The following is a 26,880-nucleotide window of genomic DNA, read 5'->3' on the forward strand; positions in this document are numbered from 1 at the left end:
TTTTAGTGGAGACGGGGTTTCACCGTGTTAGCCAGGATGGTCTCGATCTCCTGACCTTGTGATCCACCCGCCTCGGCCTCCCAAAGTGCTGGGATTACAGGCGTGAGCTACTGCTCCCGGCCCCAAATTCTTTAATGTGGCGTTCAAAGTTCCTTTCTACCAGCCAGGCGCAGTGGCTCACACCTGTAATCCCAGCACTTTGGGAGGCTGAGGCAGGCAGATCACTTGAGGTCAGGAGTTCGAGACCAGCCTGGCCAACATGGTGAAACCCTGTCTCTACAAAAATACAAAAATTAGCCAGGTGTGGTGGTGTGTGTGTGTAATCCCAGCTGCTTGGGAGGCTGAGGCAGGATAATCACATGAACCCAGGAGGCAGAGGTTGCAGTGAGCAGAGATCGCACCACTATACTCCAGCCTGGGCGACAGAGTGAGACCCAGTCTCATAAAAAACAGAAACAAAAAACAACCAAAAAACCCCCAAAATTCCTTTCTACCTATCCAACCCCATTCCCATCACATGGCGAATATACTCTGAGTTTTGGCTTTACTCACTGGGAAGATATCTGGATTGTTTTCCCCATTCCCTCCCACCCTTCATTTTAAGGATGTGGCTCAAATTCTACCATATCTGGAAGCTTTTCTTTATCATGGAAATCCTTCTCCTATACTTCAATACCAATTATACGTACAACTCATTTGGTATCAAGACTTGGCCATTTTATTATCTCTTGATGACAGTACATTTCTAGATGGTGGAGCTGTGTCTTATACATTGATAGGTAATTCTGAGCACAGGGCCTTGGCACATAGTGGAGGACTAATGATGTTTGATAAAGCTACTGAATGGCTGGCCAGGTAGGGTGGCTCACACCTGTAATCCCAGCATTTTGGGAGGCTGAGGTGGATGGATTGCTTGAGCTTATGAGTTGAGACCAGCCTCGGCAACATGGTGAAACCCCGTCTCTACAAAAAATACAAAAATTAGCTGGGTGTGCTGGTGTGCACCCGTAGTCCTAGCTACTTGGGAGACTGAGGTGGGAGGAAGGCTTGAGGCCGGGAAGCAGAGGTTGTGGTGAGTGGAGATTGTGCCACTGCCCTCAAGCCTGGACAACAGAACAAGGCCCAGTCTCAAAAACAAACAAAAACAAAGCTACTGAATGGATGGCAAGCACAGCAGGCTAAATGGAGCCCAGCTGGCTTTGAGAAGGTCAGTCTCTTCTGAGAACAGCATATTTGATGAAGAAGAAGAAGGTAAGGAAGAAGAAAAACTGAAAGCTGAGCCTTGGTAAAGTGCTTAGTAAATAAATCTTTAATGCCAAGATCTTAAACCCTTCATTACACACCATGCTCATTCTGAGGATGGAAACATGACTGAGCAGATATGTCTTCAGTCAGTACATTCCCTCCCATTTATATCCACAGTCATGACCCTGGAGCAAAGGCTGTAAAGGTTGCAAAGTGCCAGCCTGACTGTCACATCTAGTGTGTCAATAGGTTTACGTGGCTTGCACAGTAAAAATGCCATCATAAACATTAGCAAAGGCTGCAAAGTGACAGACTGACTGTCACATCTAGTATGTCAATAGGTTTTATGTGCTTTGCATAGTAAAAATGCCACCATAAACATTTTGGAGATTTCTAGAAAAAAATCTAGATTTCCAGCTTGTTTTGCTTGAAAAAAACCAAAAGAACTGGCTACACTAGGCCCTCATTCCTACATGACTAACAATCAGCTGGAGCTGAGAAGTGGTTCCCTTCATTAGATGAGCACGTGACCTTCAGTTTGCCGTGTTCCCAGCACTCCTCATGGCAGCTTCACTGGTTCATTTTACTTATTTGCATTATTTGTCTGGCTCCTATAAGGCATCTGAGTTTGCCAACTCTTGCCCCAGAATAACAGTTATGCATTTTCTTTATATCTCTACCCTCCTTGATTTGCCTCATATTTCCCCAATGATGTTCACTGCAGTATTACTTGCAACAGAGAAAAATTGAGAATATTCTAAATATCCAATGAAAAAATGGCTAGTGAGCTACCCATGTAATGGAATATAATAGAACCATTAATATTGGGTATACAAGGTATATTCAATGGTATCGAAAAAGGCTTTTAAGCTAATTTATTTATTTTTTGTTTTCTTTTTTAAACTTTTTACAATTTTTAAAAAAAATTTTTTAAAAGATGGGGGTCTCATTATGTTGGCCAGGTCTGTCTTGAATTCCTGGCCTCAAGTGAGCCTCCCACTTTGGTCTCCCCAACTGCTGGGATTAAAGGTGTGAGACACCATGCCCGGCCCTTTTAAGCTAATTTAAAAAGTAAAATATCAGTGCTTTGAGAGACTGAGGAGAGAAGACTGCTTGAGCCTAGAAGTTCAAGACCAGCCTGGGCAATAAAGCGAGACACTGTCAACACAAAAATTTAAAAATTAGCTGGATGTGGTGGCACATGCCTATGGTCCTAGCTACTTGGGAGGCTAAGGTAGGAGGCTGACTTGAACCCAGGACTTTTGGGCTCCAGTGAGCTATGATAGCATCACTGCACTCCAGCCTGGGTGACAGAGCGAAACTCCATCTCAAAAAAAAAAAAAAAAAAGGGTATCAAATCGCATAAAGAGAATTCTGCTTCCCACATTATGGTAATCAAGACATTACAGGGCCCCTTTCACTGCAAAATATGAGAAATATGAGATCCTGTATAATATATACTTTTTTTTTTTTAAAGGAATAGGGTCTCACTCTGTCACCCAGGCTGGAGTGCAGTGGCCCAATCATAGCCCACTGCAACCTTGAGCTGGGCTCAAGCAATTCTCCTGCCTCAGCCCCCACAAGTAGGTGGGACTACAAGCATGTGCCACCATGCCTGGCTAATGTTTAAATTTTTTGTAGAGATGGCATCTTGCTATGTTGCCCAGGCTGATCTTGAACTTCCGGCCTCAAGGAATCCTCCTGCCTCAGCCTTCCAAAGCGCTGGGATTATAGGCATGAGCCACAGTGCCTGGGCAATATATACTTTTAAAAGCATTTCAGGTCTCTCAGTATATAGGAGACATCTCTGTGACTACTCTACCCAATTCCCCAAAAAGGGAAAAATTCATGAGCTATGCAGTAAGCAAGGGGGAGAACCAGGGTTCCTTGTCGGCCAATTCCCAGAGCATCACTGCAGCCAAGATGACCATACTTGAGCCACTGGGAAGGTGAGGGAGCTAAACCTGAGAGTTCTGCATTAAGCAGAAACAGGGAAGCCTGAAGGAAGTTCATCATGATCCATGGTAGGTGGTGTTCCACAGCTTTTGGTAGAAGCAGATATGAATCTTCTCTGGGGGAAAATATTTCCCAATCTAAGTCAACAAAATTCTCAAAATTAAAGATCAAGAAAAATTAGTTTATAATTAATGATCACAAAGATGCCATGAGCAAATAACAGAGAAAACAATAAATAATGTATTTAGATTGCAAGAACTTCAGATACCAAAAAATGTCAGTTACAGAATATAAATCAGCTACGTGTGAAATGTTTTAAAATAAAAGATAAATCTCAAAGGTAAGTGAGTGGCAATGAATTATTAGAAATAACCAGGCAGATCTGAAAAAGAACGAAATATGTTCAGAAGTTAGAAACATAATTATTAAAATAAAATAAAAACTCAGCCAGGTGCAGTGACTTACACCTGTAATCCCAGCACTTTGGGAGGCTGAGGCAGGAGGATTGCTTGAGGCCAGGAATTTGGTAAGAGCCTGGGCACCATAGCAAGACTCTGTCACTAGATACATACACATGTACATACATATGCAAGCAAGCAAGCAAGCAGAGTGTGGTGGTGCACACCTGTAGTCCCAGCTACTTAGAAGGCTGAAGTTAGAGGACTGCTTGAGCCTGGGAGATTGAGGCTAAAGTGAGCCATGAAAGCACTACTGCACTCCAGCCTGGGTGACACAGTGAGACCTTGTCTCAAAAAAGAAAAAAAAAAACAACGAAAGGACAAATTTAACAGCAGAAAAGACAAAGTTGAAGTGAGAATTAGTGAACTGGAAGATCGATCTGAAGAAATCACATAGAATACAGCACAAAAAAACAAAGGAACAGAAAAGTGAATGAGAAGTTAAGAGATAAGATAGAATGAAAATGTTTAATATACTTATAATCAGAATCTTTGGTAGAGAATCAAGGAGAGGTAATATTTGAAGAGATAATGACAGATAATATTTCAGAAGTTATTAGAAAACAAGAATCCATGGATTCAGGAAGTAAAACTATCTCAGGATAAAGAATATCAGTAACAAGTATCTAAACTGTACATCAGTAAAAATTTTTTGTGTGGCTTTTATTTTGTTTTGAGACAGGGTCTCTCTCTTTTGGCCAGGCTGCAGTGGCACCATCCCAGCTCACTGCAACCTTGAACTCCTGGGCTCAAGTGATCTTCCTGCCTTAGCCTCCTAAAGCTCTGGAATTACAGGCATGAGCCACTGTACCCCACACCAAGTAAAATCTGAATGCAATAAATTTAATAGTTAACAAGATGAGGTAATATCTGTTTGAGTGTTGTGTAATCCTAGGCCAGTTATCTTGCCTTTCCCTGCCCCCATTTCCTGTAGACTGGTGATGAAAATACCACCAACATTAAGTGAATTAATACTATCAAGCACTTAAATTGTGCCTGACATACAGTAAATACCCAGTAAGTGTGATACTATTATCAAGTGATAAGATGTTGGTTAATATCCAAAACCCCCACAAAGGAGATTACACAATTCTGACCAAAATAGGACGGTAACCTTGGAGAAACATGAAAAGACTGGATATGGATACCTTTCCCCACTCCTCAATCCCAGCATCTTCCAGAACTCAGTAGTGGTCTGGGCAGCTTTCATAAGCAACAGAGAGATCCAGGAGTGCTCAAAATAAAGCAGGCATGAATATAAACATTGGTTACTGAGTCTTCCTGTGCCTGGACCAGGCTACTTTATGGGGAGTTGAAGGCTTGGGGGAAACATGCCCCCTACTATAGATCTGAACAGTGGTCTATTCAAAACAGTACATGAAAGTGCTCTGTAAACTGACCATTTTATAGAAATATAAAGCACTGTTAAAATGCTAGGAACTCACTCTGCATGGCCACCACCCAAGCAGTTGGGACTACAGGCACGTGCCATCACGCCCAGCTAATTTTTGTATTTCTTTTCTTTTTTTTGGTAGATAGGGTTTCATGTTGCCCAGGCTGGTCTCAAACTCCTGAGCTCAAGCAATTCGCCCACCTAGGCCTCACAAAATGCTGGGGTTACAGGCAGAAGGCACCACACCTGGCCTAAAAAATATGTTTAAAAGCTGGCTGAGGCTTGCTGGAGTGCAGTGATGCGATCTCGGCTCACTGCAACCTCCACCTCCTGGGTTCAAGCAATTCTCCTGCCTCAACCTCCCGAGTAGCTGCGACTGCAGGAGTGTGCCTCCACGCCAGGCTAATTTTTGTATTTTTAGTAGAGACGGGGTTTTGCCGTGTAGGCCAGCTGATCTCGAACTCCTGGCCTCAGGTGATCCGCCTGCCTCGGCCTCCCACAGTGCTGGGATTACAGGCATGAGCCACCATGCTCGACCAAAAATTCTTTTTAAAGGAAAAAAAAAATAGGGATGTTGGTTAAAGTTTGTAGAAGAAGTAATTAGACACCCAGTCCCCACCAACAACCCTACACTGTCAGGAGACCACTGGTCTCCTGCTCCTCAGGATTACTGGAGATTTATTTCTGGAGAACTTTGAGTGGAACTGCATTCGACTCTGGAAAACAAGGCATGGAAGAAAGCAGGATGAGAGGCCAATCTGAAAACTGAGGGGTTAAGTGAAAATCTCCAAAGAATTGCTAGACTTCTTCCTTCTATTTCAGGATAATACCAACAGCCAGACTTATTTATCCCACCCTACCCCTGGTAGATTATTTCTCTGCAGAAACTGAACTACCTCAGAGAAAAGAATGTCAAATTCTCTGGGGGTTTCCCCACACAAAAAAAGGCCAGCCTGTTCCACCTGCCCACCAGACAAGTTTGCCAGTTGATATATCTTTCCACTCTCACAGAACCTCCAGTGTTTTTAAATGGCTCATTTTTATATCAGTAGCCAAGGGATTACCAGACTTTTTTTTTTTTTGAGATGGAGTCTCACTCTGTCCCCCAGGCTGGAGTGCAGTGGTGCGATCTTGGCTTACTGCAAGCTCCGCCTCCCGGGTTCACGCCATTCTCCTGCCTCAGCCTCCCGAGTAGCTGGGACTACAGGTGCCTGCCACCACGCCCGGCTAATTTTTTGTATTTTTAGTAGAGACGGGGTTTCACCGTGTTACCCAGGATGGTCTCGATCTCCTGACCTTGTGATCCACCCGTCTCGGCCTCCCAAAGTGCTGGGATTACAGGCGTGAGCCACTGCACCCGGCCTGGGATCACCAGACTTTTGAGGACAGCCTCCAACAGAAAACAAAGAGTACAACAAAAACATAAAATAGGAGTCTGGGAGAAACACATAATGCAGAACAAAACAAGACAAAACCCAACACATGAGGTCATTTTATCACTTTATTGATGATGCTAATTTTGAACTAGTCCTTCGTTAAGATAGTGTCTGTCAGGTTTCTCCATTGTAAAGTTATCATTTTCTCCTCTAATTAATAAGCAATCTATGGAGAGATTACTTTTAGATTAGATAAATAACCTGTTCCCATCAAACTTTCATCCAATCATTTTAGCATCCATTGATGAGTTTCATCTGAATCAGTTATTTACTATGATGGTTGAAAAATGACAGGTTTGTTTTGTTTTGTTTTTTTGAGGCAGAGTCACACCCTGTTGCCCAGGCTGGAGTGCAGTGGCGCAATCTTGGCTCACTGCAACCTCCGTCTCCCACAGCCTCCTGAGGTGCTGGGATTACAGGCATGTGCCCCATGCCTAGCTAATTTTTTGTATTTTTAGCAGAGACAGGTTTCACCATGTTGGCCAGGCTGGTCTCAAACTCCTGGCCTCAAGTGATCCACCCACCTCAGCCTCCCAAAGTGCTGGGATTACAGGCATGAGCCACTGCGCCTGGCCAAAAAATGACAATTTTCTATTATTCCTTCTACATTGATTAGTTGGCATTCTAACATAATAAAGATTTCCCTTTTCCTTCCTTTCTTAATTTATTGATTTAGTATAAATATGGACCCCTGGATTTTAAAAAGTCAGTGGGTCATAATCCATTACTGATTTTGATGTTCAGACTGCCCCAGATTTGGCACTATTTGGCTTAAATTTTTACTTTTTTTTTTAATTTTTTGAGATGGAGTCTCCCTCTGTTGCCCAGGCTGGAATGCAGTGGCCCTATCTTGGCTCACTGCAACCTCCACTTCCTGGACTCAAGCCATCCTTCCACCTCAGCCTCCTGAGTAGCTGGGACTACAGGCATGCACCACCATGCCTGGCTAATTTTTGTATTTTTTGTAGAGACAAGGTTTCACCATGTTGCCCAGGCTGGTCTCAAACTCCTGGGCTCAAGGATCCAGCCACCTCAGCCTCTCAAAGTGACAGGATTATAGGCATGAGGCACCATGCCCAGCCACTATTTGGCTTTTTTTTTCATTGTGAAGACCTTTATTGCTGTGTATGAATTTTTAAAAGCTAACTACTTATTTTGGAATAATTTACAGTTATAAAAAGTTGCAAAGATAGTTCAGAGTTCCTGTACCTCTTTCAACCAGTTTCCCTAATGTTACCATCTTACGTAATCAAGGTACATTTGTTAAAACAAAGCAATTAACATTGAGTACATTACAATTAACTGAACTGGCAGACTTTATTTGAATGTGGCTGCTTTTTTCACTTATGTCCTGTTATTTAGCTTTATAAAAAACATTATAATTTTATAAAACATATAAGCTAATTAAAAACAAAGCCACCCTCACAAAAGATATGCAGATGTATAATGCAGGCTGCAGATAAACAGTTTAGATGTTGTTAATAAGTATAGCTTAGCAGAGAAAAGTTTTGCATTTCCCACAATCAAGACAATGAGTAGTTTTGGGAACTGTCCAAGAAGGTAATTTTTAGCAAAAGTAAGCAGTACTAATCAATAGACAGGACTATATGATTTTAGTATACCTCTATGCCTGGTCTTCCCAATAATCACTCTGCTGACCTTTCACCTCAGTACACCAGGGACAGAGGTGGATTGAAATCATACAAATCTTTGGAAATCAACAGAAGGTACTTTTGTTTGTGCTGACTTACTGGGTATCCTCTCCAACAGCGACAACCTCAGTTAAGGTAATTCCTTTTGGCTAAGTTTTCACCTCAGACTGCATGATTGATTCCAGTAGCAAAGGTCAGAAATGCTCAAACCATAACAAATCAAAATAAATTATTACATACTGTACTCTATTCTCTGATCTAGAATTATCCTGAGGCTATCAATTAATATCATCTTGTGAGCCAATTAATCAAGCAAGCAATCAAGCCACAAGCATCTACTGTATTCTTCCTGTGTATAAGGAGCTATGCTGGATGTTCAGGGGTAATAGCCCAATTTGAGGGGCTCATAATTTTGTTAAAATAATTGCCAATATGCCTCTGGAGAAGGCCAGAACAGCAAAAAGAAAGTTTCAGGGTGTAAGGGTTAGAGCAATGCTTTTAATTTTTCAGCCCCAATACATAAAACAGCTACCCTGGTTGAAGCAGAGGAGGCCTAATGCCCCATGCACTCCAATTCCCTCTCCTTACTGTGGAGGGCCCCAGAGGCACCTCCAGGCAACCCTAGGCAAAGGCAGAACTGACCACGGCTTGTTGGGAGTTAGAGATATGGGGAGTGAAATAATTAACTGACAGAAACATCTCTCTTTTTTCATGCCTCCCAAATCAAATGTTTGTAAACAGATGTTGATTAACTTCACCAATAGCAAACCTAACTTCCCAGAACAGAAATAAACTTTGTACACGAATTTGGAAAGTCAGCTACCCTCCACCCTTGCCATGAGATTAGATGGAGGCTCTGAGTTTCCTATAGGACAAGTACTTCTCTGTGAAATGTGTGAGAGAGGCTCAAAGAATTTGGAGATTTCAGAACTGGTGGTAACAGTGATTCCTGTGGGTGTCTAGGACTGAACTGTAAAGAGAAAATAAACAAGTTCTTAGATGCTGAGAGCACCTGGCTATGGCATCAGGAGTCTGATTCCATAAATGGAATAGCAGCCAACGCCCAGGAGGTCATCTGTCTTTCCTCCAAGTAGAGTGTAGCTGCTGCTAGCTGAGGAGGCCACTGTTTCTAACTCGTATCATGTTATTTTGGACTCCAAGTGAGGCCAGACGGCATGCTGGGAGTGTGTTGAAAGGGGCCTAGCCTGAAGGGCTGTCCCAGACACACCAGTTGCTGCCTTATTAGGCTTCCTTAATATAGAGTCCTCTTTCGAAGCACAGAACTTGGTTTGCTTTTGGCTTCTCACATATGTTGTAGAAAAGTTCAGCTAAACATCCACCCCCAAAAGTCAAAGACAAACATTCCAGAAGAGGCTTGGCTCTGAAGTAGAGTGGGCTTAGCAGCCTAAAAGGTAAAAGACCCCAGGCGCCCAAGGCTCCAATTCAGTAAATAGAGACTGCAGCATTGGGAAAGTATACCCAGGAAAAGAATAAGCTAAAGCCATTGAACCTCACTGAGTTGAAAGAGTTGCTTTTCTTTATTCCATTAAAATCTGATGATAATAAACCTAGCTTTGCCCCTAGGGTCTCTATGCTCAAAAGGGATTCAATCTAGAAAACAAAAAATTATTTTCTTCTGCTGATCCAGCCAGCAAAAGTATACACCTTTCTCCATTAGGCCAACCATTTGATTCCCTCCTTAGCTCAACTTGTAGCACCTGTTTGGAAGCAGCGGGCTCAATCAGATGACCTCTTAAGGTCCTTTTCAGGTCTAATTATAACCTAAGCCAAATTAAAACCTGGAGCCCAAGGGAAGGTTCCTATGCAGTGTGTTAAAAAAAATGACCTCCTGCATTCCAACATGAATACAAATACACATAAACACACCTATACTCCCAGGTGCCTGGCTTCTAACTGCTAGCTGTAAGTCTCTAGAGACTGGGAATTTGTTGTAAACCCTATTTCTTTTGAGGATGTATTAGGGGGAGAGAGGAAGACTATAGGGAATAAGGAAAGATTTGGTTCCTACCTTGACAGACCGAGTTCTTCAGATGAGGTGATGGAGAGAGCAGCAGTGAGTAAGGCCCACAGGCTAAAGCCTCTCAATGCTAGGTGTAGGTGAGCAGCAAGGGAGCAGGAAGCCACCAAGACCAGAGACAGTGTACGAGGGGTGGATGCTGAAAGCCCCAGCACAGACTGCTTTGCTTGGAGGATGGCCCTCAAGTGTGTATTTGCAGGAGAAAGTTAGCTGGAACAAAAAAGGCCCCTATGCTGCTCTTTGACTGCTCAGTGTGGTCAGTCCTTTGGCTGTGTGGGCAGCCCTCTGGCTATTCCTTTTAGCTCCTGGGCTTCAGGAAGCAAAAATCAAAGTGTACTCTGCTCCCCCACCCCACAGGCAGTGGACTGAAGCACACAGACTAGGAAGCTGCTATCCAATCAGAATGCCCAAAGCTGTAAATAAAAGGCCACATACGCACAGTAAAGTAGGCTATGAGAAGAATCTAGATTGAATTACAGAAGCCAGTTGTGGGGCCAGGGTGGAGGAGGTTGGAAAAAGAGAGGGGTGGGGGAAGCCTAGTTGTCCTTCAAGGAATCTTTTTATTCAAGTACACCCCTCCCTCAGCATGACTGCCAGAACCATCAAAGCCTTGTTCCCCTGGGGAACCAGGTTCCAATCTGGCCATGTTCTCTACAGAGGAGTCATGGTCTGAGACTCCTCAGGCAGAGTCAAAGCCTTTCTCTGGGAGGCATCTCATCTTCCAGGAGGCTTGCCCTGCTAGTCTCTGGAGTCCAGCTCACCATGGACAGTAAGAGCACTGGGACTGGCTCACTCGCAGGTGGCAGCAAAAACCATTTCTGTGTACCAGTAACTATTGCTTTAGTTGTAAGACTAAAGTGAGAGTAACTTATATATTTTTGTTTACTTAAGCCCCCACATTTAAAAAGCAGGTAGCTGAAGCCTGGCCTGGGTCCTGAGTATTCAGCAGCCTAGGTTCTATAATGATTCACAACATGGATTTTGGTGTTAAGACAAGTCTGGGTCCAACTCTGACACATTACTTGCCAGCTGTGGAATTCTGGGTGGTCACTCAACCTCACTAAAACTTCAGCTTCCTCATTTGTAAAACTGTCATATTTTCCCTGAAAAGCTTGAAGTAAAAATAAGTAAGATATTGTACATAAAGTACCCAACACATGGTAGGTGCTTAGTAATAAGTCATTATTATTATTATATCTTTGGCAGATGACCAGTGGAGCTCTTTCCTCTCTCGTGTCCCAATTTCCCAGAAAATCTAAAGTCTTCAGGTCAGGGAAGTGGCAGGCAAAATCTCTTTAAAAGAGCCAAAGGAAATGGAAGGGTCACATTCCTTTTTTTCCTCCCCCACACTAGGACTGAATCAGTCATCCTGCCTGTGCCCATCATACTCTAGGCTGGTAGGCTGGCCCTGGGAGCCTCAAGGCTCTCCAAAACCAAAGATACTAATCCACCGCCAGTATTACCTGTTGTAGGGCATGCTCCTAGACTGATGGTGCTTCTCCTGGGGCCCCAGATCATATCCCAGTAGGTGAAGGGGAGAGAGTGTGATCCCAAGTTGGCAGGATAGGTTTTGTCCAGGCTGTTGTCTGACCATCACAGCTGCCTGTGAGGCCTATGGGTTAATAATAGCAACTCTGATGCCAATGGATTAAGACAGAACTGTAGGAGGTGTTTATTTTTACGCTCTGGCGTCAGTATCAAGTTCTACTGGTTACTGCCCAAATCTAGGGCAGCTTCCTGCTCCAGGAGTGGCCTCAGGCTTCTCCAGGTTACTAAGTTGGATTCTACGGGAAGCAAGTCTTGTTGAAAACAGTTCAGCATTAAACAGGACAGGGAAGACGAAGGGGAACAAACAGAGCTTTCATATGTCCAGCTGTCTAGTGCCAAACCTCTGGGACCAGATGGACCTCAAGTTGAAAGCTGTTGCTTATAGTACTCTCTTGAGTTAGGTAGGCCCTGTTGTTCTGGACAGGGTACACACATACACACACACAAATTGGCTGCATTGAAATCATCTGAATAAAAACAAAGAAAGACTGCCACTCAACTACCCAGAAGCTCAGCCTTATCAGTCATAAGTCCCAGACTAGGGCACTGAGTGCTGACATTGTAAAGAAAAAGAAAAAGCCTGTTTGGGAGGGTTTTATAGGAATTTGAGACAGAGGATGGGTTAGGCCAGTCCTCAACCGATCTGTATAGTTTTTAGCACGTACATCAAATTCCTTGAAAATCTGCCACCAGAGATTTTTTCCTAGACATGACACACTAGGATAGAAATCTTGCTGGGCCAGGAGCTGTGCCTAGATAATCTCCTGAAAGCTTCTTCATCCCTGCAAGACCTAGAGACTGGGGTCCTAGGGACTTTATACTTTGACTACAGTATCTGGAACTCTGTGGATATCCCGCTAACCTCCCTGAAAGGCAGCTCCTGCCAGAGTGTCTACTTGCCCCATCAGGCAGACAGGAGCATGAGGAGGCTGACAGCTGGAAAGCTGATGTAAATAGATGTAGACTAGCTTACTCTGGAGCCAGGAGCACAGCAGACTGCTGTGGAATGACAAAAATGTACCACACACCAGGTAGGAATGCTGAAGTGCAAACAAAACAGCCGAGCAGCCGAGCAGCCAAGCACACAGGAACAGTGACTCTGTCATCTTCCTGCAATCCTAGGTCATCGTCAGTGACACGACATGTTAATACCTTAAGAAGCCAGGGTGCTGGCAAGAAGACAGGCTGGTGAGGGACTCATTTAATACATTTTTTCCCTGTCATTCAAGGATGATCCACTTGGTCATCAGAACAACAGTGCAGCCTTAGAAACAACCAGATTTGATCACTAGTGATAAAGGAGTTTGATCTTAGCTCCATCTGGAAACTACCCATGCCTAGGATAGTGGCAGGATGCCCAAAGACAGGAACACTGCTTTCATTCTTGGGTTTTCCTCCAACTTGCTGGGTCATCTGGGGCAGAGTACCTGTTCTCTCAAAGCTCCATATTTACCATCTAGTAAAAGGACTAACTGTATCCATCTTCTGGTGTGTGGTAGGAAATAATATTTGAAAAATAAAAAGAATAAGGGAAATGTAAATGCTGTAGTCTTTAGACTAAAGTATTTCAGAAATATAATGGTCATCCACGCATGCAGGCAGAGCGCCCTGGCCTTCTCCTGTGTCCTCCCTCTTCTAGGGTCACAGTGGCCACATTAGGAAATAGGCCCAGTCTGTGCCCAGAGATGCAGTGCCCTTCTTTCAGGCCTATAATCCCCACCTCTGGTTTGAGGAACAGACGAAATAGGAATATGCTTACCTAGACATAAGGTATTAATTTCCACTAACTTATAATAAGGAATTTAGAAATACATAAGCAAAAGAAACAATTTCACTTACTCCCTTGTCTATCTAGCAGCCACAAAGCTAATTCTCCCCTGTTTGTGGGCCCAGGACACTGATCTGGGGCCTGTATCCCACTGATGTGGCATTCAGCAGCAGGACTCACTGGAACATAGCCTAAAAGGCCTGAGAGAGCAACATTAATGAGGGATGTATTCTACTGCTCAGTTAGAACAAAGGCGATACTGTATTCTAAACCTAACACAAGCCTCAGTCTTTCTAGCCCAGCAATCCCTGAGTATTGGGTTAGTTTGCCAGGTCTCTGGAACTCCCGAAGAGAACTAGAAATCTATTCTTTGTTGATGGTGACACCTACTTTTTCTGTAAGTCTCTACCCTGGGATTCAAAACAGATGTTCAAACCTCCTGCAGCCTCTGGTGAGACCCACTTCCTTTCAGAGAAGAGGCCTCAAAATCAGGGATCAGCAAACTCTTTCTGTAAATATTTCGGCTTTGAGGGCCATATAGTACTGTCACATCTTTTTAAAATTTTTTTCTTGTAAATTTACAATTTATAATTGTATGTATCTATGGATCACGAAGTGATACTATGATTTATGAATATCATGTGGAATAATTAAATTAAGCTAATTAACATATCCATTGCCTCAAATACTTACCTTCTTTTGGTGAGAATATTTGAAATTTACTTTCTTAGCAATTCCCTTTTAAAAAAACAAACAACAACTCTTTAAAAATGTAAAAGCCATTCTCAGTTTATGAATGAAAACACCCTGGCAGGGACCATAATTTGCTGATTGACTCCTACTCTAGACCTTAAAGGCCTCTCTATGCAAGGTCTGTATCTTAGAATTCTGACCCTAGTGGGCCTGCCTAGAGATCCTCTTTCCACAGGGCTGACACGGTTCTCAGAGGCAACTCCCCTCTGAGGAGTCACTGAGGAATGTGAAGGAAGAATCCTGAGGTTATTTGTATTGGAGCTGACAGACTGGCTAATTTCCCTCACATAAAACACTTCAAAACCATCTATAGAATTTAGCTTATTGCATTATCATTCTGGAGTGTAGAATGAACCATAAACCATCTTTATCTTTCTGTTTCTGCTTAATACTATCCCATACCCCTACAAGGCCTTTTTTTTTCTTTCCCCCAAGTTCCAAATCCACACTTGAATTGGCTCAGGCCTGAACTCACTCCCCATTCTATATGTGGTACGGCTGTGGATAGCAAGGAAACTATCAATAGACAGATGGATTTGGACACAGTAAATATGGATGAGAGGCATGAGGGTAGGGGTGAGTTCATTTTGAGCAAAAATTTAGGGCTGACTTTAATCTGGGCACCATCACAAATAGTTACAGGTTCTGTAAACAGGTGGCAAACTGCTATAGAAGCATCCTAAGAATGATATAGAAATGGTTAGGAATCTTTGTAGCTATACCTCCTCACACACCAGAAGCTAGAGGAAACAAATGACTTATTGCTAAAGAGTAATTCTTCTAATATTATTAGCAATTATTTATTATCTACTATGTTACTCACCATGCTAGATGTTTGTCATAAGCGCATTTCTTTTTTTTTTTTTTTTTTTTAATTGAGACAAGAATCTCGCTGTGTCGCTCAGGCTGGAATGTGGTGGTGCAATCTCGGCTCACTACAACCTCTGCCTCCCAGGTTCAAGTGATTCTTGTGCCTCAGCTACCCAAGTAGCTGAGATTAGAGGTGCGCGCCACCATGCCCAGCTAATTTTTGAATTTTTAGTAGAGATGGAGTTTCCCCATGTTGGCTAGGCTGTTCCCAACTTCCTGGCCTCAAGTGATCCTCCCACCTCAGCCTCCCAAAGTGTCGGAATTATAGGTGTGAACCACTGTGCCTGGCCCATAAGTGCATTTCTAATCCTCATGATAACCGTGCAAAGTAGATATTATTATCTCTATTTTACCGTTGAGGAAACTGAGGATCTTGCAGAGATAAACTTTATCTAAGATCACAGACCCAGAAAGTAGAGAAGTTGGGCTTGCAATTTTTGTCTGACTCAATCTAAAGCCCTTGCTCTTTCTACTATAATATACAGCTAATATCCTTGATAGAGAAAAACAATAAGCAAATCCCTTAATTTGGGTCTTGTTTGACTTTGTTCCAAATAGCAGCAATCGATGATGTTAGCTGTGGGCTTGAAAAAAAAAATAGCAGCAATCTGTTGGTCTGCCTTTTTCTATACTCTGAATATTAATGAATGACAAGGTACTAAAAATCACAAGTATGACACTTTTACATGGTAGTGATTCAGGTCAAATGCATACAGCTGTATTCCTACCAAAGCTGGAGACATACATGAGCTAACACTTGTTTACTCTTTACAAGAAAACGGGATTTTTAATGTTAAATCTTTGCCTCGTAGCCAAATAAGTCTCTTTTCAACAGTGGTATATGTGTATCTTTGTGTGAGCTGTTATTTTGTAAACAATTTAGCTGAATTAAATTAGTTCCCCACTTTCCCAGGTCCCAGATTATTAGTTGCCAATCAAATATTTATTCTCCCTTTATCTTTCAAATTAACAGAACCCTGATATTCGGCTGGGGACAATGCTACCCAAGTAAAATTCCACATTTCTCCCTCCCCTGCAAGTAGGGGTGGCCATTTGACCGAGTTATGGTGGAATTGTTGTGTGCAACTTCTGGGTAGTCTCTTTATGATGAACAGGGTGCAACCTTCTTCATCTCTTCCTCCATCCTGCTGCTAGGAAGGTAGCTGTGATGACTAGAACTATAGTAGGTCATCTTGTGCCATAAGGATGGCCTAGAGATAGCCGAGCAAAAAACTGGAAAGGGTGTGGGTCTCTAATGACTGTGGAGCTGCCATACTAGCCCAGGACCATCTATCTCTGTACTTACGTTGCTGATGAGAGAAAAAAAACCTCCATCTTATTTAAGTCACCAATGTTGGGTTTCTGTTACTCATATCTATTGCTACTTTATACATCCTACCACATTCTCCATCCCTACTGCCACTAAAGAGCAACCTATATTTATCACTTATCTAAGTTCCTACATCAACCTCTAACCTGGTTTCCCTTCCTAGAATCATCTTAATAGACATCAAATGAAGTCTATTTATATCACTCTCATGCTTAAAAACCCTTCGAAGGCTTTCCATAAAATCCAAATTCCCTAAAGGTATATCCTAGCCTTGATAAATCACCTCTTCACTCTCATCTTTTGCCCTGTAGTCATACTATCAACTCGGATCAGCTCGGTACTGATTGGAACACTGCCCCTCCATTTGTCTAACTCCTAATCATCCTTTAGGTTTTTAGCTAAAATATTCCAAATCCAATGGCCTTTCCCAGACTACTGGTTGTATTTTCTCAAAGCACCTTGCACTTCTCTATATTGTGTTTTATACTTGTTTATTTGGCTTCTAACACTAGACAGCAAGTTTCATGGGGCAGGAACCCTGTCTACCATTATTTGTTGGTGTATACTCAGAACCTAGCAGTGTCTGGGATACATAGATTAATATTTTCAAATGAATTAATGAAATTTTCAAGAGAGCAGCCAAGCAGTATGTAGCAAAATTTGAAATAAGCATACTCTCTAGTCTACTTCTATGAAACGTATTTAAAAGAAATAACATTATAAAGACACATAAAGTTATATATATATATATGTTTGTTGAAGCACTATTTACAAAAGCAAAAAAATACTATTTAAAACAATTTTTTATAGAGACAGGGTCTTGCTATGTTGCCCACACTGGTCTCAAACTCCTGGGCTCAAGTGATCCTCCTGCCTTGGCCTCTCAAATTGCTGGGATTACAGGCATGAGCCACTGCACCTGGCCAAAATTTAAAAATATTTTAAAAATCCCCTCAGTAATGAATTGGTTAAACAAATTATGATGCAATCCATGCAATGAAGTATTCTACAAAACACAAAAAGATGTGTCAGAATTGTTGTCAAGATGAAACTATGCTCATGATACAGTTTTTTTTTTCTTTTAAATAAGCAATTTACAAAGTACAGCTCTCAGGTTGGGTGCAGTGGCTCATGCCTGTAATCCTAGCACTTGGAGAGGCTGAGGCAGGTGGATCACTTGAGGTCAGGAGTTCAAGACCAGTCTGGCCAACATGGCGAAACCCCATCTCTACTAAAAATATGAAAATTAGCTTGGCATGGTGGCACGTGTCTGTAATCCCAGCTGCTCGGGAGGCTGAGGCATGAGAATCACTTGAACCCAGGAGGCGGAGGTTGCAGTGAGCCGAGATCGTGCCATTGTACTCCAGCCTGGAAAATCTCTTCAGGTATAACTCTTCTTTTACAAGTGAGACTCTGTCTCAAACAACAACAACAACAACAACAACAACAACAAAAAACAAAGTATAATTCTCAAGTCCAAAATCCATGGTTGAAAACCTAAGAATGGCTGCTCTTTCAGTTCCCTTTGATTTGTGCTTCTGCTTCTTAGCAGTCATCATCATTGTCATCCTAGTAGTAGTAGCAATTAATATTTATAGTCATTAGTGAGTACCTCACTGCCAGACATTATAACTGCATGTGCATCATCTCATTTAATGCTGACAAAACTATACAAGGAGGGAACTGTTAGGGTGATGTGAAATGATCAATATGCATTTTTTTTAACCTGCAAAAATGCCCATTTCATAAGGTTAAACTTAATGTTATTATTTCCCAGGGGCCCAGAGGTTTTTACAAAAATTGTCCATGTTTTTATAATTGGGGAGTGGCTGAGCTGAGTTTCATACCCAGGTGTGTTTGGTACCACAGTAGCTGTGCTCTTTTGCTTGATGTATAAAAGAGGGACGGGAGGAGGAAGGAAAAACAAAACAAAACAGAAAACAAAGTATAACTCATGGTATGATCCCATTTTTATTTAAAAAATGCATACACATCTTCTTTTTGATCATCTGTATTTTCTGGCAATAAGTGGGATGATGGGACTCTTTTGGGCCATCTGGGATCCTCACAGGCCTGAAAGCCTGGACCTCATGAAACATCAGCACAGGAGACATGAGGGACTACCCACTTACAGCCTCAAAGAGAACAGCTACCTGTACTGGGAGAACAGGTATCTAATGAGTGCCCACTAAATGCCTAATACCTTAATTCAGAGAAGAAATAAAAGCTACAGGCATGCATAGGGCAAATTATAATTCATTGAGAAAGCTAAATGTTGTTTTAAAAGATTCAAATTATATTCAAAGTTCTAAAATGCCTTATATTAGCTTGAGAAAATTATGAAAATAAAAACAAAAAATTAGATGAAAATATTCTTGAAACTTGTGCTTGCCCCTTTCATGAGAAACTTGTAAAAGAAGAGTTATACCTGAAGAGATTTTCCTATTTTTTTTTCTTTTTTTGAGATGGAAGTCTCGTTCTGTCGCCCAGGCTGGAGTGCAGTGGCGCGATCTTGGCTCACTGCAACCTCCGCCTCCCGGGTTCATGCCATTCTCCTGCCTCATCCTCCCGAGTAGCTGGGACTACAGGCGCCAGCCACCACGCCCAGCTAATCTTTTGTATTTTTTAGTAGAGACGGGGTTTCACCTTGTTAGCCAGGATGGTCTCGATCTCCTGACCTCATGATCCGCCTGCCTCGGCCTCCCAAAGTGCTAAGATTACAGGCGTGAGCCACCGCGCCCGGCTGAGATTTTCCTATATTTTTATCTTGAATTAGCACATTAGTTTACAGGTAGATAACATAAACCTGATATATATCTTTTAGGAGAGTTAAAAATAGAAGAATTACAAAAAGCACTAAGGATTATAAAGCAAGAGAGTATATTATAACCATTTATATACACTTTCTATTTCCTTCTTGATTGCATGCTAAGGACAGAGGCTATCTTCATCTTTGTAGTCACTGAACCTAGCCTAAAGTCTGGCATGGGGTAGGTGATTAAAATGTTTACTGAGTTGAACTAAGGAGGAACTGAAATCTTCACCAAATAAACTGGAAACATTTCTTCAGAGCAGAATTTGGCTCATTACAGATGTGGACATATTTACACATACTTAGTTCTAGCCCTCCTTTTTGGGATGTGGGGTACTGAAATGGATCTAGGGAATCCAGTGATGGGCTTCTGGAATATGCAGGGGGAGTATCCTTGCGACAGCTCCTCTCTTCATACCATACTCATACTCAGGTATGAGTTTCCTTCACACCTGGCAATGCGCTCCCTCTACTGCCAGTGGGAGCCACAGCAGGGGACCAAGAACAGCAGGTTCCAGACAGAATGACAGACATCCTGCCCTCCTTTTCTCCCCCTTTAACCTCACAGTCTTCAACTCTGTCCTATTAGCTGCTTCCAATAGGGACTGCTGAGTAGCTAGGAAAGAATGCAGGATATGTTTCAAAAGTCCAGCACTAGCTGAGGGCAGTGCTATAAAGTTACACTAAAAAGGGCAGTCTATAAAGTTACATAAGACCCAGCTCTGCTCGCTGGGAGCTTTTCCAACTCCATCTGAAGAGACTCCTCAAGCTGTTTGGAGTTTCAGGAAAAGTGTTTGGAATTTCCTGCTTGGCCAACCTATACTGGAGCTATCTCTGGGTAGATGTTGGGAGGTTCCAGCAGAAAAAGTAGTAACTCTGTGCTCCCATTGTCGGCTGCTTCCCCACTGGGTTCAGTGGGGACAGCAAATAGCATAGTCCATTTATAGTCAAAATCTCAGAATAAGAACAAGCCCTTTGCCAAAAACACAGCCCATCTGGCATCAAGCCCTAGGGGCCCACCCAAAGGAGGCAGGACCTGGGAAATCTAACAGCCCAACCCAGTAGTACACAACAGTGCTCTAGAAGAGTTTCCTTCTCTGCTTTGGGCAAACGTTTGAAGGAATCTGTGGCCCTGAGAACCTTAAATGCCAAAGTCCCACCCAAAGACTAAAGGAATTACTCAATAAATCTTAACTGAGTACCTCCAAAGTGCCAGACACTGTAGTGTGTGAAAGAAAAAAACCTGATGCCTGCCTTCATGGAGTTTATAGTTCACCCAGGGAGACTAAACAAATAAATAACTATGACTGTATACTCGATTAAGTAGGCCTTTGGAATGTGCTGCATTCAAAGGAAAGATAGTTAAATCATGAAAGCCAGCTCCATCCAGGGAGGTCAATTAGCGTATTTATTAATCAGGGTCCAGTTTACACTGTATTGGCAATTAAAATTATCTGTTTTCTCTTTAAAAATTTTTATTGTAGAGACAGGGTCTCACTATGTTGGCAAAGCTGGTGTTGAACTCCTGGGCTCAAGCGATCCTCCCACCTCGGCCTCCCAAAGTTCTGGAATTACAGGTGTGAGCCACCATATGCCCAGCCAATTACTTATGCCTGAATTGAAAACTCTTGAAAAGTCACCGGAATCTATCAATAACATACTCTTGGTTAAGCTCCACTTTTATTCCCATTCATTTTGTGGGAATTCAGTACCTATTTTTATATTACATATTTTTATTTAAGGCATAGGAACTCACTTCAATTAACAAACTACTGTCCATTACACTGGAGAAATAGAACCCTGATTTGCTCTTTTCAGCATCAGGCCATTCATTTTTGTTTCTTTCTGGTCAATGTAAAGAGCTAAGAAAAGGTAGGTATAGAACTCTGCTCTTCAGGACTAATTCTGTAGCACCTGGCAAGTTATTTGATTCCCCTCAGCCTCTGTTTCATTTTAAAATGGGGATAATACCTTCCTACAGGGTGGTGGTAGGAGTTACAGAGAAGATATATAAGACATCTAGGACAGGGACTGGTATTTAGGGAGGGCTCAATAAATGACAACTATAATAAATGTGAATCAGGAATCTCCTCTTTTCTTTAACCTGAATCCCTCCTATTGCCTTTTTGAGACCGTTCAATTTACCAGTTTACAACAGGGAACCATGTCATGGTCATAGCCAGTGTTTTCTTTTCAATAGGAATACTACCTCAAATTCTTTAACTTTTCTTCACGGCTTTGTTCTTTGTCCCCCTGTAAGTTGTAAAGTAAAGCAGCTCTAACCTAGGCAACATCTCGGGAAAATATATAGAAAGGAGGTTAGAGTGAATTTATGTTAACTGTAAATCAAGAATTTCCTGCCCAATGAACACGGGTAGGTACAGGTCTACTTGAATTGGTCACTGTCACCAGAACACAGTAGAAGCAAGTCTTCCATGTAAACTCATGGGCTGACAAGATTCTCCTTAAAAGATCTAATTATTTCCAGACATGTACACCATGTGACCCTCCCTAAGTTCCACAGCTTCTGCTTTAGAAAAGTTTCTCTGGACAAGATGGTGTGCCTCCGGGGCTCAAGTGATCCTCCTGCCTCAGCATCCTGAGTAGCTGGGACTACAGGTGTGCACCATCACACTTGGCTAATTTTTAATTTTTTTTTGAAGAGACGAGGGTCTTGAACTCTTAGCTTCAAGCGATCCGGCCTTAGCCTCCCAAAGTGCTGAGATTATAGGTGAGAGCCACTGTGCCCAGCCTCATTCTGATTCTGATTCCTGATATTTTTCTAACTTTTTTTTTTTAAAGACTAATTTAGGAATTTCTCTATATCCTTGGTTTTCCAAATTTTCAAGATGAAGGACCCTGGGATAAGTTATGTTGGTGCTATTTGTTATGCTGGGTGCTCAGTGGACTCTTTCAATTTGTAGACTCATATTCTTCAGTTCTGGGAAATGTACTTGTATTCTTTCTGTCTTTTCCTTTTGATTTTGTCCCCACTGATGTGAAAGATTAAGAAAAGAGGTTAAATGATGGAATAACATACCTGAGAAGCTGTAGTGGCTCCAGAATTTCGCTATAGGTTGAATTTAGGAGCAGCAAACAGATTAAAAGGGATAGGTGGGAATGGAGTAGCATCAGGGAATTGTCATAAACTTCCATTTGTATAGCAATGACAGTGTTTGTACTTGGAATATAGGTTTATTTGGGATAGCTTAAAGAGTATACCATTTTGGTATGATATTCTCTGCATATGGATGACGACAATCTCAGAGTGGCTTAAACAACAGAGGAAATTTATTGTCACACATATCAAGAAGACCAGAGGCACAGTGACTGCCAGGTTAGTGAATTCAGAGGTTCAACATGTCATTTAAATCTGCCATCCTTAGGTCAGAGCATGGCTCCATTAGTCATCTCAAACATTACACTGAGATATGTTCACATTCACAGGCATGTGTGCAGGAAGGTGGATATCTAAACAAACTGTTACGCTTCAAAGGAGGAATAGAGAAGTCATTGCTGAGTAAGCAACCAATTGTGATCAAGTAGGAGGGTATGCAATCCAGAGCGCCAGGGAGGGATTACTTGGCTTTTGTTAGGAGGTGGAATATTTCCTCCAAGTAGAGAGGAGAGGATGGCTGTAGACATGTTTGCAGATTGGTGGTAGGAAGTAAGAGAGTTCACATATGATGGCTTCCTTTTTCCTTCTGAGGTATGAGTCAAGACTACCAACAGCATAGGGAAGGAGACAGGGAGGGTGAGAGGTAGAAGAGAGTAATGAAGGGAAGAAACATTTGTTGCAAAGAGTAGAGTAGGATACTTGTTAGAGAAATATAGTAAGACTGCTGCCAATATTAACTTCAGTAATGATGAATTTATTTTTAAAATTTTTGGAACATAAACTCAAGATTTTATTGTCTTCATAACAAAACAAAAGATGACACTTAAAACTGGATCACTTGGCCTTTTCACTTATCTCCTCCCAGTTCAAAATGCTTGCATCTCTTAATAGCCGCATTTTCTTAGATCTGAAATTGAGCCCAACACACTCAAGCCTTAGCACAATCTTCTTTGTAGTTTTAGCTTTTTTCTGGAAAATCGGCTTACTCTGCCCACCATAGCCACTGTGCTTCCTGTCATAATGCTGCTTTCCCTAGACACACAGAGAATCCTTGCCCTTCTTGGACTATGTCACTTTGTGGAGTTGGTGCTTGCGATACTTCTTACAGAAAGTCCGGTGGGTTTTAGGAACATTCACCATGTTTGCTGGAGTGCTATCGGCTGGTAATGATGAATTTGGAGTGATGCTAAACATGCTGGCCTGTACAATTTTCTCCAGCAAAGCTGAGCTATTTGAGTACAGACATGGAGAAGGTAAGGGGTTATATTCATTCAGGGTTGGGGTTTTATCAGGCAAGTATACTTTTAAAAGAATGTAGTATCAGTGAAGTTTTATTGAAGTTAAAGGACTACTAGTGAGGATGCTTCAACAAGTGAATGGAATACACTAAGCTATAAATCATAAAGTCTACGTGGCAACATGGATAAATGCTTAGGAACTAAATTAAAGCAGAATATAAAATAATCTTAATGCTACAATTACATCCATGCAAAATTTATATATGCATGTAAACAGAAAGCATAGGAAAGTGGGATTATAGGTGATTTAAATTTATTTTGTGATTATTCTTATTTTTATTTTTTTCTTGAGATAGGGTCTCCCTCTGTTGCCCAGGCCAGAGTGCAGTGGTATAATCACAGCTCACTGCAGCCTCACCCTCCTAGGCTCAAATGATCCTCCCACCTCACCTCCCAAGTAGCTGGGACTACAGGCATGCACCACCACACCCAGATAATTTTTAAATTTTTTTTGTAGAGACGAGGTTTCACTATGTTGCTCAGGCTAGTCTCGAAACCCTAAGCTTAAATGATCCTCCTGCCTTGGGCTCCCAAAGTTCTAGCATTGATTACAGGTGTGAGCCACCATGCCTGGCTCATTTTTATATATTTATTTTGATTTTTAAAATTCCTACTTAGATGCTTTAGATCATGTTCAGCTTGGATCACAGATTTTTTTGTATGAGCTTTATCTAGTCAACCAGTCAGCACTGACCACTCTGTCTTCTGTACTTCTTTAAAACTTGTTCATAGGGCTAAAATCATACTCATCCTGGGGGCCAGGCTATAATCTCTGTGAATGTTACTAAATTAATCAGATCTTTTGTGAAAGCAAAGCAACCTAAGAAATGTAACAGATTTGCTGAGCTAGGCTTAATGTCAGTTCAACCCCTGTAATTCATTCATTCATTCTCTATTCATTCTACCAATATTTACTGAGCTTATACCATTTGTCAGGCATTGTGTTAGGCACCAGAAATGCATAGTGGAAAATAAAGCCTATCACGAATTGTGGGGAAGGGGGACAGGAAGATCTTAGGCTCAAGCCTGATACTTACAAAGGACTTCAAATTTAGCTTTTCATCCTTACATTCAAAGTTATAAGTATATTTTTAAAATAACAGCTTTATTAACATGTAATTCAGATAGTATAAAGTTCACCTTTTTAATGTATACAATTCAGTGGTTTTTAGTGTGTTCACAGAGTTATGCAACTCTGACCACAATCTAACTTTGAAATATTTTCATCACTCCTAAAAGCAAGCCCGTCTCCATTGATCTTGTATCCCACAATCTTACTGGACTAGTTTATTAGTTATGATAGTTTTTATGGATTCCTTAAGATTTCTATATACAAGACCATGTCATCTGCATATAGCAATAGTTATATTTCTTCCTTTCCAATCTGGATACTTTTTATTTTTCTTGCCTAATTGTTATGACTAGAATTTCCAGAACAATATTGAATAGAAGTGTTGAGAATGAACATCCTCCTTTTATTCCTGATCTTAGAGAGAAAGTTTTCAATCTTTCACCTTAAGAATGATGTTAGCTGTGGGTTTTTTGTAGATGCCCTTTGTCAGGTTGAGGAAGTTAGATGCTATTCCTAGTTGAGTGTTTTTATCATAAACTTGTCAAATGTGTTTTCTGCATCCACTGAGATGATTATGTTGTTTCTATCCTAAGTACAATCATTACAGTATTAAAATTAATTTGTTAAGGTAAATATTTAAAATATACTAAAATTATTATAATAGTGGTTTGGATTTCAATCATTTTCAATATATGAAGAATTTCATATATTAAATGAAAGAGGTCAATTTCTCTCTAGATCTCTGAGAGACCCTGGATTCAAAGACTCTATTCTTGTCCTCATGGAGTTTATGGTTATATAAAATAATTTGTTAATTGTTATAATGGAGCTCCAGACAAGGTCAAATGAAGGCATAGTGGAAATCATACCCAAGTTTGCATGAGGTAATCAAGAAAAGTTTCAGGAGGGTCAAATGACTGAACTGTTAGAGGAGGAGTAGAAATATGTGGTGGGGTCGGGGACTAAGGAAGGGATCTCAGTTAGAGAAAACCATGTGCATACAAAGAGTTCCTCCGAAAGATCTGAGCTCCACAGTCCCAGACTCAAGACATAGACTCCCAGGGCATTTGCTGAAAGGAGTAATGAAATTACAAAAGAAAACTAAAGACTTAACCATATAGATATTATGAAATTCTGTATGTCAAAAATCACAAACAAAATTAAAAGGCAAGCAAATATTTGCTATAACAAAAGGCATATAGGCATATATCTTTAATGTGTAAAGAACTTGTGTGAATAACTAAACACTAAGATTTTAAAAAAATTGTGGTGAAAACACATAAGATCTAACTTCGTAACAACTGTTTAAGTGTACAGCACATATTGTTAACTAACTATAAGCATAGCATTGTACAGCAGATCTCTAGAACTTATTCAGCTTGTATAACTGAAACTTTATACCCATGAAGGAGCAAATCCCCATTCCCCCCCAAACCCCACCCCAGGTCTTGGCCATCACCATTCCTTCTATTTTTGCTTCTATGATTTTAACTATTTTTGATAACTAATACAAGTGGAATCATGCCATATTTGTCCTGTGACTTTCTTATTTCACTTAAAACTAAGATCTTGGCTGGGTATGGTGGCTCATGCCTATAATTCCAGCACTTCAGGAGAACGAGGCAGGTGGATCACTTGAGGTCAGGGATTTAAAACCAGTCTGGCCAACGTGGCGAAACCCTGTCTCTACTAAAAATACAAAATTAGCTGGGCATGGTGGCACACACCTGTAATACCAGCTACTTGGGAGGCTGAGGCAGGAGAATCGCTTGAACCTGGGAGGCAGAGATTGCAGTGAGCCGAGATTGTGCCATTGCACTCCAGCCTGGGCAACAAGAGCGAAACTCCGTCTCAAAAAAAAAAAAAAAAACAAACCAAAAAACTAAGATCTTAATTGCCAGGATATGAACAAACATTTCAGAGAAGAGGAAACAAAATATACTTAATGAACATACAAAAAGTTTGAACTTTAAAACAATAAATTACCACCTTTTGGCTACCAATTATCAGACAAAATAATAATAGTTAATTCTGGTGAAGGCAAGTACAACAGGCATTTTCATTCATTGCCAGTGTATGTATATTTTGGTACAATCTTAATAATGAGCTCGGAAAAATATATATCTCAAGTCT

The 26,880-nt window shown here is 41.4% G+C and overlaps 1 protein-coding gene across 3 annotated transcripts in view; it reads right to left on the reverse strand.

Annotated features, from left to right (window-relative positions):
• Positions 1–26,880, reverse strand: part of RUSC2 (RUN and SH3 domain containing 2) — a 74,630-nt gene that overhangs the window by 30,860 nt on the left and 16,890 nt on the right. The window contains exon 1 of one of the 3 annotated variants that reach the window (XM_016960809.4): positions 10,170–10,854. The exons of the other annotated variants lie outside the window; for them this stretch is intronic. The gene's annotated coding sequence lies outside the window, so the exon portion shown is untranslated. Of the gene's footprint in view, positions 1–10,169; positions 10,855–26,880 lie in introns of those variants that run through there. 3 annotated transcript variants of the gene reach the window in all.

Source organism: Pan troglodytes, chromosome 11 (genome assembly GCF_028858775.2).
Source record: "Pan troglodytes isolate AG18354 chromosome 11, NHGRI_mPanTro3-v2.0_pri, whole genome shotgun sequence".
Lineage (NCBI taxonomy): Eukaryota > Metazoa > Chordata > Mammalia > Primates > Hominidae > Pan > Pan troglodytes.